The 12,472-nt window shown below is 51.4% G+C and overlaps 1 protein-coding gene across 3 annotated transcripts in view; it reads left to right on the forward strand.

The window, feature by feature from the left end:
- The window catches only part of LOC138498165 (zinc finger protein 268-like), a 163,574-nt gene that overhangs the window by 77,804 nt on the left and 73,298 nt on the right, over nt 1-12,472 (forward strand). The window contains exon 1 of one of the 3 annotated variants that reach the window (XR_011278711.1): nt 8,466-8,622. The exons of 1 other annotated variant lie outside the window; for it this stretch is intronic. The gene's annotated coding sequence lies outside the window, so the exon portion shown is untranslated. Of the gene's footprint in view, nt 1-8,465; nt 8,623-12,472 lie in introns of those variants that run through there. One more of the 3 variants, XM_069622042.1, reaches the window with a different exon arrangement.

Genomic DNA, 12,472 nt, shown 5'->3' on the forward strand with positions numbered 1-12,472 from the left:
CAGTGACTCTGGGACAGTGGAGATAGATGAGACCAGGGGAGATTCCCAATCAGTGCTGCCCATGACTCTGCAGCAGTAGAGATAAATGAGAGCAGGGGAGATTCCCAATCAGTGCTGGCCATGACTCTGCGGCAGTAGAGATAAATGAGAGCAGGGGAGATTCCTAATCAGTACTGGCTGTGACTGTTGGGCAGAGAGATAGATGAGAGCAGGGGCGATTCCCAATCAGTGCTGGCCATGACTCTGCGGCAGTAGAGATAAATGAGAGCAGGGGAGATCCCCAATCAGTGCTTGCTGTGACTGTGGGGCAGTAGAGATAGATGACAGAAGGGGAGATTGCCAGTCAGTGCTGGCAATGACTCTGGGGCAGTGGAGATAGCTGAGAGCAGGGGAGAGTCCCAATTAGTGCTGGCAGTGACTCTGGGGCAGTGGAGATAGATGAGAGCATGAAGGATTCCCAATTAGTGCTGGCTTGGACTCTGGGACAGCAGAGATAGATAAGAGCAGGGGAGATTCCCAATCAGTGCTGACAGTAACTCTGGAACAGTGGAGATAGATGGGAGCAGGGTAGATTCCCAATCAGTGCTGACAGTGACTTAGGCAGTGGAGATGGATGAGAGCTGGGGAGATTCCCAATCAGTGCTGGCCATGACCCTGCGGCAGTAGAGATAAATGAGAGCAGGGGTGATTCCCAATCAGTGCTGGCTGTGACTGTTGGGCAGAGAGATAGATAAGAGCAGGAGAGATTCCCAGTCAGTGCTGGCAGTGGCTCTGGGGCAGTGGAGATAGATGAGAGCAGGGGATATTCCCATTCAGTGCTGGCAGTGACTCTGGGGCAGTAGAGATAGATGAGAGCATGACAGATTCCCAATTAATGCTGGCTGTGACACTGGGGCAGTAGAGATAGATAAGAGCAGGGGAGATCCCCAATCAGTGCTTGCTGTGACTGTGGGGCAGTAGAGATAGATGACAGAAGGGGAGATTCCCAGTCAGTGCTGGCAATGAATCTGGGGCAGTGGAGATAGCTGAGAGCAGGGGTGATTCCCAATCAGTGCTGGCTGTGACTGTTGGGCAGAGAGATAGATAAGAGCAGGAGAGATTCCCAGTCAGTGCTGGCAGTGGCTCTGGGGCAGTGGAGATAGATGAGAGCAGGGGATATTCCCATTCAGTGCTGGCAGTGACTCTGGGGCAGTAGAGATAGATGAGAGCATGACAGATTCCCAATTAATGCTGGCTGTGACACTGGGGCAGTAGAGATAGATAAGAGCAGGGGAGATCCCCAATCAGTGCTTGCTGTGACTGTGGGGCAGTAGAGATAGATGACAGAAGGGGAGATTCCCAGTCAGTGCTGGCAATGAATCTGGGGCAGTGGAGATAGCTGAGAGCAGGGGTAATTCCCAATCAGTGCTGGCTGTGACTGTTGGGCAGAGAGATAGATAAGAGCAGGAGAGATTCCCAGTCAGTGCTGGCAGTGGCTCTGGGGCAGTGGAGATAGATGAGAGCAGGGGATATTCCCATTCAGTGCTGGCAGTGACTCTGGGGCAGTAGAGATAGATGAGAGCATGACAGATTCCCAATTAATGCTGGCTGTGACACTGGGGCAGTAGAGATAGATGAGAGCATGAAGGATTCCCAATTAGTGCTGGCTTGGACTCTGGGACAGCAGAGATAGATAAGAGCAGGGGAGATTCCCAATCAGTGCTGACAGTAACTCTGGAACAGTGGAGATAGATGGGAGCAGGGTAGATTCCCAATCAGTGCTGACAGTGACTTAGGCAGTGGAGATGGATGAGAGCTGGGGAGATTCCCAATCAGTGCTGGCCATGACCCTGCGGCAGTAGAGATAAATGAGAGCAGGGGTGATTCCCAATCAGTGCTGGCTGTGACTGTTGGGCAGAGAGATAGATAAGAGCAGGAGAGATTCCCAGTCAGTGCTGGCAGTGGCTCTGGGGCAGTGGAGATAGATGAGAGCAGGGGATATTCCCATTCAGTGCTGGCAGTGAATCTGGGGCAGTAGAGATAGATGAGAGCATGACAGATTCCCAATTAATGCTGGCTGTGACACTGGGGCAGTAGAGATAGATAAGAGCAGGGGAGATCCCCAATCAGTGCTTGCTGTGACTGTGGGGCAGTAGAGATAGATGACAGAAGGGGAGATTCCCAGTCAGTGCTGGCAATGAATCTGGGGCAGTGGAGATAGCTGAGAGCAGGGGAGAGTTCCAATTAGTGCTTGCAGTGACTCTGGGACAGTGGAGATAGATGAGACCAGGGGAGATTCCCAATCAGTGCTGCCCATGATTCGGTGGCAGTAGAGATAAATGAGAGCAGGGGAGATTCCCAATCAGTGCTGGCCATGACTCTGCGGCAGTAGAGATAAATGAGAGCAGGGGAGATTCCTAATCAGTACTGGCTGTGACTGTTGGGCAGAGAGATAGATGAGAGCAGGGGAGATTCCCATTCAGTGCTGGCAGTGACTCTGGGGCAGTGGAGATAGATGAGAGCATGAGGGGTTCCCAATTAGTGCTGGCTTGGACTCTGGGGCAGTAGAGATAAATAAGAGCAGGGGAGATTCCCAATCAGTGCTGGCCATGACCCTGCGGCAGTAGAGATAAATGAGAGCAGGGGAGATTCCCCATCAGTGCTGGCTGTGACTGTTGGCCCGAGAGATAGATGAGAGCAGGGGAGATTCCCAGTCAGTGCTGGCAGTGGCTCTGGGGCGGTGGAGATGGATGAGAGCAGGGGAGATCCCCAATCAGTGCTGGCTGTGAATCTGGGGCATTGGAGATAGATGAGAGCAGGGGAGATTCCCAATACGTGCCGGAAGTGACTCTGGGGAAGTAGAGATAAATGAGAGCAGGGGAGATTCCCCATCAGTGCTGGCTGGGACTGTGGGGCAGTAGAGATATATGAGAGCAGGGGAGATTCCCAGTCAGTGCTGGCAATGACTCTGGGGCAGTGGAGATAGCTGAGAGCAGGGGAGAGTCCCAATTAGTGCTGGCAGTGACTCTGGGCAGTGGAGATGGATGAGAACAGGAGAGATTCCCAATCAGTGCTGGCAGATGGATGAGAGCAGGGGAGAGTCCTAATCAGTGCTTGCTCTGACTCTGGGCAGTAGAGATAGATGAGAGCAGGGGAGATTCCCATTCAGTGCTGTCAGTGACTGTGGGCAGTGGAGATAGATGAGAGCAGGGGAGATCCCCAATCAGTGCTTGCTGTGACTGTGGGGCAGTAGAGATATATGAGAGCAGGGGAGATTCCCAGTCAGTGCTGGCAATGACTCTGGGGCAGTGGAGATAGCTGAGAGCAGGTGAGAGTCCCATTTAGTGCTGGCAGTGACTCTGGGACAGTCGAGATAGATGAGACCAGGGGAGATTCCCAATCAGTGCTGACAGTGACTTGGGCAGTGGAGATGGATGAGAGCAGGGGTGATCCCCAATCAGTGCTTGCTGTGACTGTGGGGCAGTAGAGATAGATGACAGAAGGGGAGATTCCCAGTCAGTGCTGGCAATGACTCTGGGGCAGTGGAGATAGCTGAGAGCAGGGGAGAGTCCCAATTAGTGCTTGCAGTGACTCTGGGACAGTGGAGATAGATGAGACCAGGGGAGATTCCCAATCAGTGCTGCCCATGATTCTGTGGCAGTAGAGATAAATGAGAGCAGGGGAGATTCCCAATCAGTGCTGGCCATGACTCTGCGGCAGTAGAGATAAATGAGAGCAGGGGAGATTCCCAATCAGTGCTGCCCACGATTCTGTGGCAGTAGAGATAAATGAGAGCAGGGGAGATTCCCAATCAGTGCTGGCCATGACTCTGCGGCAGTAGAGATAAATGAGAGCAGGGGAGATTCCTAATCAGTACTGGCTGTGACTGTTGGGCAGAGAGATAGATGAGAGCATCCCATTCAGTGCTGGCAGTGACTCTGGGGCAGTGGAGATAGATGAGAGCATGAGGGATTCCCAATTAGTGCTGGCTTGGACTCTGGGGCAGTAGAGATAAATAAGAGCAGGGGAGATTCCCAATCAGTGCTGACCATGACCCTGCGGCAGTAGAGATAAATGAGAGCAGGGGAGATTTCCCATCAGTGCTGGCTGTGACTGTTGGCCCGAGAGATAGATGAGAGCAGGGGAGATTCCCAGTCAGTGCTGGCAGTGGCTCTGGGGCGGTGGAGATGGATGAGAGCAGGGGAGATCCCCAATCAGTGCTGGCTGTGAATCTGGGGCATTGGAGATAGATGAGAGCAGGGGAGATTCCCAATACGTGCTGGAAGTGACTCTGGGGAAGTAGAGATAAATGAGAGCAGGGGAGATTCCCCATCAGTGCTGGCTGGGACTGTGGGGCAGTAGAGATATATGAGAGCAGGGGAGATTCCCAGTCAGTGCTGGCAGTGACTCTGGGGCAGTGGAGATAGCTGAGAGCAGGGGAGAGTCCCAATTAGTGCTGGCAGTGACTCTGGGCAGTGGAGATGGATGAGAACAGGAGAGATTCCCAATCAGTGCTGGCAGATGGATGAGAGCAGGGGAGAGTCCTAATCAGTGCTTGCTCTGACTCTGGGCAGTAGAGATAGATGAGAGCAGGGGAGATTCCCATTCAGTGCTGGCAGTGACTGTGGGCAGTGGAGATAGATGAGAGCAGGGGAGATCCCCAATCAGTGCTTGCTGGGACTGTGGGGCAGTAGAGATATATGAGAGCAGGGGAGATTCCCAGTCAGTGCTGGCAATGACTCTGGGGCAGTGGAGATAGCTGAGAGCAGGTGAGAGTCCCATTTAGTGCTGGCAGTGACTCTGGGACAGTCGAGATAGATGAGACCAGGGGAGATTCCCAATCAGTGCTGACAGTGACTTGGGCAGTGGAGATGGATGAGAGCAGGGGAGATCCCCAATCAGTGCTTGCTGTGACTGTGGGGCAGTAGAGATAGATGACAGAAGGGGAGATTCCCAGTCAGTGCTGGCAATGACTCTGGGGCAGTGGAGATAGCTGAGAGCAGGGGAGAGTCCCAATTAGTGCTGGCAGTGACTCTGGGACAGTGTAGATAGATGAGACCAGGGGAGATTCCCAATCAGTGCTGGCCATGACTCTGCGGCAGTAGAGATAAATGAGAGCAGGGGTGATTCCCAATCAGTGCTGGCTGTGACTGTTGGGCAGAGAGATAGATGAGAGCAGGGGCGATTCCCAGTCAGTGCTGGCAGTGGCTCTGGGGCAGTGGAGATAGCTGGGAGCAGGGGATATTCCCATTCAGTGCTGGCAGTGACTCTGGGGCAGTGGAGATAGATGAGAGCATGAATGATTCCCAATTAGTGCTGGCTTGGACTCTGGGACAGTAGAGATAGATAAGAGCAGGGGAGATTCCCAATCAGTGCTGACAGTAATTCTGGAACAGCGGAGATAGATGGGAGCAGGGTAGATTCCCAATCAGTGCTGACAGTGATTTAGGCAGTGGAGATGGATGAGAGCTGGGGAGATTCCCAATCAGTGCTGGCCATGACCCTGCGGCAGTAGAGATAAATGAGAGCAGGGGTGATTCCCAATCAGTGCTGGCTGTGACTGTTGGGCAGAGAGATAGATAAGAGCAGGAGAGATTCCCAGTCAGTGCTGGCAGTGGCTCTGGGGCAGTGGAGATAGATGAGAGCAGGGGATATTCCCATTCAGTGCTGGCAGTGACTCTGGGGCAGTAGAGATAGATGAGAGCATGACAGATTCCCAATTAATGCTGGCTGTGACACTGGGGCAGTAGAGATAGATAAGAGCAGGGGAGATCCCCAATCAGTGCTTGCTGTGACTGTGGGGCAGTAGAGATAGATGACAGAAGGGGAGATTCCCAGTCAGTGCTGGCAATGAATCTGGGGCAGTGGAGATAGCTGAGAGCAGGGGAGAGTCCCAATTAGTGCTTGCAGTGACTCTGGGACAGTGTAGATAGATGAGACCAGGGGAGATTCCCAATCAGTGCTGCCCATGATTCTGCAGCAGTAGAGATAAATGAGAGCAGGGGAGATTCCCAATCAGTGCTGGCCATGACTCTGCGGCAGTAGAGATAAATGAGAGCAGGGGAGATTCCTAATCAGTACTGGCTGTGACTGTTGGGCAGAGAGATAGATGAGAGCAGGGGCGATTCCCAGTCAGTGCTGGCAGTGGCTCTGGGGCAGTGGAGATAGCTGAGAGCAGGGGAGATTCCCATTCAGTGCTGGCAGTGACTCTGGGGCAGTGGAGATAGATGAGAGCATGAGGGATTCCCAATTAGTGCTGGCTTGGACTCTGGGGCAGTAGAGATAAATAAGAGCAGGGGAGATTCCCAATCAGTGCTGGCCATGACCCTGCGGCAGTAGAGATAAATGAGAGCAGGGGAGATTCCCCATCAGTGCTGGCTGTGACTGTTGGCCCGAGAGATAGACGAGAGCAGGGGAGATTCCCAGTCAGTGCTGGCAGTGGCTCTGGGGCGGTGGAGATGGATGAGAGCAGGGGAGATCCCCAATCAGTGCTGGCTGTGAATCTGAGGCATTGGAGATAGATGAGAGCAGGGGAGATTCCCAATACGTGCTGGAAGTGACTCTGGGGAAGTAGAGATAAATGAGAGCAGGGGAGATTCCCCATCAGTGCTGGCTGGGACTGTGGGGCAGTAGAGATATATGAGAGCAGGGGAGATTCCCAGTCAGTGCTGGCAATGACTCTGGGGCAGTGGAGATAGCTGAGAGCAGGGGAGAGTCCCAATTAGTGCTGGCAGTGACTCTGGGCAGTGGAGATGGATGAGAACAGGAGAGATTCCCAATCAGTGCTGGCAGATGGATGAGAGCAGGGGAGAGTCCTAATCAGTGCTTGCTCTGACTCTGGGCAGTAGAGATAGATGAGAGCAGGGGAGATTCCCATTCAGTGCTGGCAGTGACTGTGGGCAGTGGAGATAGATGAGAGCAGGGGAGATCCCCAATCAGTGCTTGCTGCGACTGTGGGGCAGTAGAGATATATGAGAGCAGGGGAGATTCCCAGTCAGTGCTGGCAATGACTCTGGGGCAGTGGAGATAGCTGAGAGCAGGTGAGAGTCCCATTTAATGCTGGCAGTGACTCTGGGACAGTCGAGATAGATGAGACCAGGGGAGATTCCCAATCAGTGCTGACAGTGACTTGGGCAGTGGAGATGGATGAGAGCAGGGGAGATCCCCAATCAGTGCTTGCTGTGACTGTGGGGCAGTAGAGATAGATGACAGAAGGGGAGATTCCCAGTCAGTGCTGGCAATGACTCTGGGGCAGTGGAGATAGCTGAGAGCAGGGGAGAGTCCCAATTAGTGCTTGCAGTGACTCTGGGACAGTGGAGATAGATGAGACCAGGGGAGATTCCCAATCAGTGCTGCCCATGATTCTGTGGCAGTAGAGATAAATGAGAGCAGGGGAGATTCCCAATCAGTGCTGGCCATGACTCTGTGGCAGTAGAGATAAATGAGAGCAGGGGAGATTCCCAATCAGTGCTGCCCATGATTCTGTGGCAGTAGAGATAAATGAGAGCAGGGGAGATTCCCAATCAGTGCTGCCCATGATTCTGTGGCAGTAGAGATAAATGAGAGCAGGGGAGATTCCTCGCCCCTCCCTGTAAATACAGTACCCAGCACCACTTCCCATCCGTGTGCACATAGGTCACACACTCCCTGCGTACAGTCCAGGGACAGTACATGAACACAGCGCCCCTCCCTGTATATACAGTACACAGCACCACTTCCCATCCGTGTGCACACAGGTCACTCACTCGCTGTGTAGTGTGTACAGTCCAGGGACCGTGCATGAACACAGCGCCCCTCCCTGGTCAGGGCTTGCACGATGTGCACACAGTCCATCTCTCTGGACACTCTGCAGAGAGTGACAGAAAAGCGCTCTCGCAATGGAGCAGAATTCCCTCTTCCGTGAAGTAAATCCATGTGGGCACTTCCTCCTGGCCGGCAACCACCCGTCATCCGTGAGAAAGTAATGCGCGTTATGTCCGGCCGGCCGGCCGGACGCCCGGCAGTAAACAGCACACTCCTACCTTCAGACTATTAAGCACACACTCCGCAGAGAAACATGCGCATTGTAACATCACAGACTACTAGCCAGGCTCACGATAAAGAGAAGGCTTCCATACACATGCGCAGTGTGCCTCTATAGACTTCACTAGTCCCATTAGTCGCACTTCTTCTCTGCACATGCGCAGTGTGCCTCTATAGACTTCACTAGTCCCATTAGTCACACTTCTTCTCTGCACATGCGCAGTGTGCCTCTACAGTCAGGCCCGTTGCATTGTCGAAGCATCTGTGCGCCTGCGTGGTGTGTTCCCACAAAGGCCCTCTACCAAACGTGTTTCTGTGCACATGCGCAGTGTCTTTCGCCAGACTGAGCCATGCTCTTCAGCAAGTTAGGGTTTTCTGCACATGCGCATTGTGCTGCTATAGGGTACCAGCCAGGGTCACTGACGAAACACGCCTTCTTTGCACATGCGCATTGGAATGCAGGGTCACGCATTCTCTACACATGCGCACTATGAATCCCAAATCCACGTCTTTGAGGGTCATCATCAGGCTGAGGACACGTGGCCCTTGTGTCTGCCTCACGGGCTCTTCTTGGCTGTTGGGGTCTTGCTCACCTTTGGACCTCGTGGTGACGTGAGAAAGGTGAGGGGTGTCTAGCCCTGACTGCATTTGGCTCCTTTACAATGGGGGTGTAATAAAATGATAGATTCGCTGACTCGATGAATTATGATATATAATTCCGTTTATTTGTGATAAGTGAGGTGGGGCGAACTTCCTACTCCAACTGCGCTTCGCCTATGATTCTGGAATGGGCATTCCAGGACCATACACGAATACGCATGCATCAGAACATCGAACTATGTACAATGGTGCGTCGATAATACATTATAAAATCTCCCCTTCATATAAATGAGAAAATAAATATAACCATCTAATAAAGCTACAATTTAGGAGAAACTGGAATAATATAAACTATAACTAATACTAATATGACCTAAATGGGAATGCAGGGAGGGATATGTATATTGCAGGACACATTTGCATAAAACTAATAAACAAACTAAAAGAAACACTATATTTTGTAAAGCATATGATCAACTGGAGTAGCACTCTCAAAGAATAAGGATGATTCTCAGTTTGTGACACAGCCAAGTCAGTAATAAACAAAATCCTGCATACAGTTCCGCACAATTATTCTGTTCCTTGAGGATAATTGATTGTTCTCAAGCAACTCTGCCATCGGCCTTCTCATTTGTGATGAGGTCGTTGGTGGACCTCCTTACGCTCTCATTCAGGCTCTCACTCAGGCACACGCTAGAGAGAGGGCCGACACGGAGCTGGGGTGCAACACGTCTTTATTCACTGGATCCCTGCATCGAACTAACCCCTAGGCGGTAACCCCGCCCCTCAACATACGCGGGTCGCAGCCCGCAGATCAAACATAAACAGAGGACTGTCGTCCAACAGATAAGAAAGTGAGGACATCACACCCTCCCGTTACTAAACCTTAAGTCCAACTTAGTTCATTTCCTCAATGAGGCGGTGGGGCTTTTTTCTCGTCCTTGTTGGTCGACCTTTTATTCTTGTCGAAAGGTCTGTCCATGTCTCAGGATCCACTTCTCCTTCGGAGTCTTCTCTGTCTCCTTCATATGGAGCATCTCATGGAGTGAGCTCATCACTCAGGTTTGTGTCACCTAAGGCTGGGGCTCTCGACACCCTTCTGAAGTGGGATGAGTTCCTTGTTATGGTCTTGCGGTCTCCTTCCGCGGTGATGAGTGATCCTTTCTTGCGGATGATGAGGAGAGGCTCCTCGCTGAATGGGGCTACGTTTTTCCGAGGTTGGGGCTGGTGGACTATCACCATGTCTCCTGGCGCCAAATCATTTGTCTTGGCTCGCCGTTTTGTATCCGCGGCCCTTTTCATGGTTTCCTTCATGCGTGTATCCTTCTCCCTCATTTCTGCGTCCCTTGCATAACGATCTTCCTCAATGGCCACATGTGGTATTCGTGTTCTTATTGTTCGCCCGAACATCACTTCTGAAAGTGTTTTTCCTGTGGTGCTGTGTGGCGTATTTCTGTAGTCTCGCATGAGTTGATATAATAGTTTCTCGACAGGCTCTCCCGTGATGCGAGCAATTTGTGTGGTGTGTTTGATGTTGCTCATGAACCGCTCAACGGTCCCATTGTCTTGTGGCCATAAAGGTGTTACTTTTCTGTGTCTGAAGCCCATGTATTCGCCAAATCTTTGGAAGTCCTGTCCTGTGAATGGAGGTCCATTGTCAGACTTGACTACCTTGGGTACTCCGTACGTTGCGAACATCCGATCTAGGACTGGTATGGTGTGCAGATGTTGATGGGACTATCTGTAGATCGGGGTATCTTGAATACTCATCTACGGCCACCAGAATGTATTCTCCTCCTTCTATGGGCCCAAAATGATCAATGGCTATCTCTTCCCATGCCCCTTCGGGTAGTGCGGTCATGTTTAGAGGTTCTGGGGAGGTGTGTGGCTTCACAAGTGCACAGGTGGGGCAGTCTTGTAGTAGTTCTTCTACTGCGGTATCTAGCTGTGGGAACCATAGCTTCTGCCTCAGCATCCTTTTGGTGGACACGATCCCTCTGTGTCCTTCATGGGCAAGTTCGAGTACTTTCTGGCGCAAACTGCGCGGTATCACGAGCTTTGTTCCCTTGAGCAGCATTCCTTCGTCTGATTTAGCAAGTTCTTCTTTCACAGCTAAGAAGCAAGTGATGTCCTGCTTGATGTCTTCGTTCATGGTTTCTCGAATTTGTTTTGCGTGCTTCCATCACCCTGTCTCTAGGCATTGGAGGATGGTTTGTATCCCTTGGTCCGTGTTTGACTCACGAGTTATGTGATCCATGTCCAGCCCTTGTGGCGTGTTGCTGTGAATGACATATTGTATGTACTGGTCAGCTATGGATGGTTCTGGTCCACACGCGTCCTTTGGATGTCTTGAGAGGAAGTCGCCGGGGTTCTGCTCCTTTCCGGGTCTATGAGTGATGGAGAACCGATAGTCCTTTAGTCAGAGGGCCCATCGAGCTATTCGTGGTGGCATTTTTGCCTGCGGGTTGCCGTAGATAAAAATGAGGGCTTGATGGTCCGTTACGACTACAAAAGGTTTTCCGTATAAGAACAAATGGAAGTGTTCACAAGCCCACACTACGGCCAGACCTTCCTTCTCCGCCTGGGAGTAGGCTTGCTCAGTTTTGGAGAGGCTTCGACTGGCATAGGATATTATGTGCTTTTTGCTTTCTTCTCTGTCATCAAGTTGTGTTAGAATGGCGCCTAGGCCTACTGGACTGGCGTCGACGATGAGTTCTGTCGTTCTCTTGGGGTCGAAATATGCCATGTTTCGGGCATCAGAGATGCGGTCCTTAATTGTTTGAAACGCTTCTTGGCACTGTGGTGTCCATATGAAGTCTGTGTTGAGTTTGATAAGTGCCCGGAGGGGTTCGCTAATGGAGGCGAAGTCTCTGGTGCAGTAACTTGCAAGGCCCAAAAATGACCTGGGGTCCGATGTGGTGGCGGCCGGCTTGGCTTCTTGGAGTGCGCTGACTTTCTCCAGGTCGGGTGTCATTCCCTTCTCAGAGAATATGTGACCAAAGAAGCGGAGTGTTTTCTTGCGAAATTCACACTTGTCTTTGTTCAGTGTGAGTCGTGCCTCTTCCAAGGCCATGCACACTCTCATTAGCGTATCATCGTGCTGCTCTTGATTTTGTCCGAATACCAAGATGTCGTCGCTGTAGTTCAAGCAGTTGGGTAGATGTTTGATGATGTTATGGATTTCTGCTTGAAAAATTTCAGCCGCGGACGACACGCCAAAGCTGAGCCGCTTATGGCGGAAGAGACCTAGGTGGGTGGCAAAAGTGGTTATATATCGGGAGTTCTTGCAAAGTTCCAACTGGTGGTACCCTTTATTGAGGTCCAGTTTTGAGAACACGGTTGCTCCATTTAACAGATGTACCATATCGGTTATTCTAGGGGCTTGGTGGCGTTCCCTTAATATGGCCTCGTTTGGCCTTCTCATGTCCATGCATATTCGGATGTTTTGGGAGTCCTTTTTGGGCACGGGTACAATTGGAGAGACCCATGGGGTGGGTCCTTCTGCAGGTTCAATAATGTCTGCTTCCAGCAGCTTCGTTAGTTCATTTTCAAACTGTTTTTGAATATTTATGGGTATTCCCCGATAGTGTTGGGCTATGGGTGGGACTTTGGTGTCGATGTGGAGTTCTATCTGTCTGTCCTTCAGTTTTCCAAGGCCTTTGAATAGTGATGGGAAGACTTGGTCTATGCTTGCTGTGGGGTCTAGATATTTGTGAACCATGAGACGGTACAATATATGGATTAGTCCCATTTCTATTGCTGCTTGATAGCTCAGTATGCATACGCTCTCAGTAGCTGCCTCCAGCACGTGCATGGGAATTTCCTTTTCATGTTCCTTGTATCGATACGATGCCATGAAGAACCCTTTGCA

This window comes from Ambystoma mexicanum, chromosome 5q, assembly GCF_040938575.1.
Source record: "Ambystoma mexicanum isolate Mex_15411 chromosome 5q, UKY_AmexF1_1, whole genome shotgun sequence".
Lineage (NCBI taxonomy): Eukaryota > Metazoa > Chordata > Amphibia > Caudata > Ambystomatidae > Ambystoma > Ambystoma mexicanum.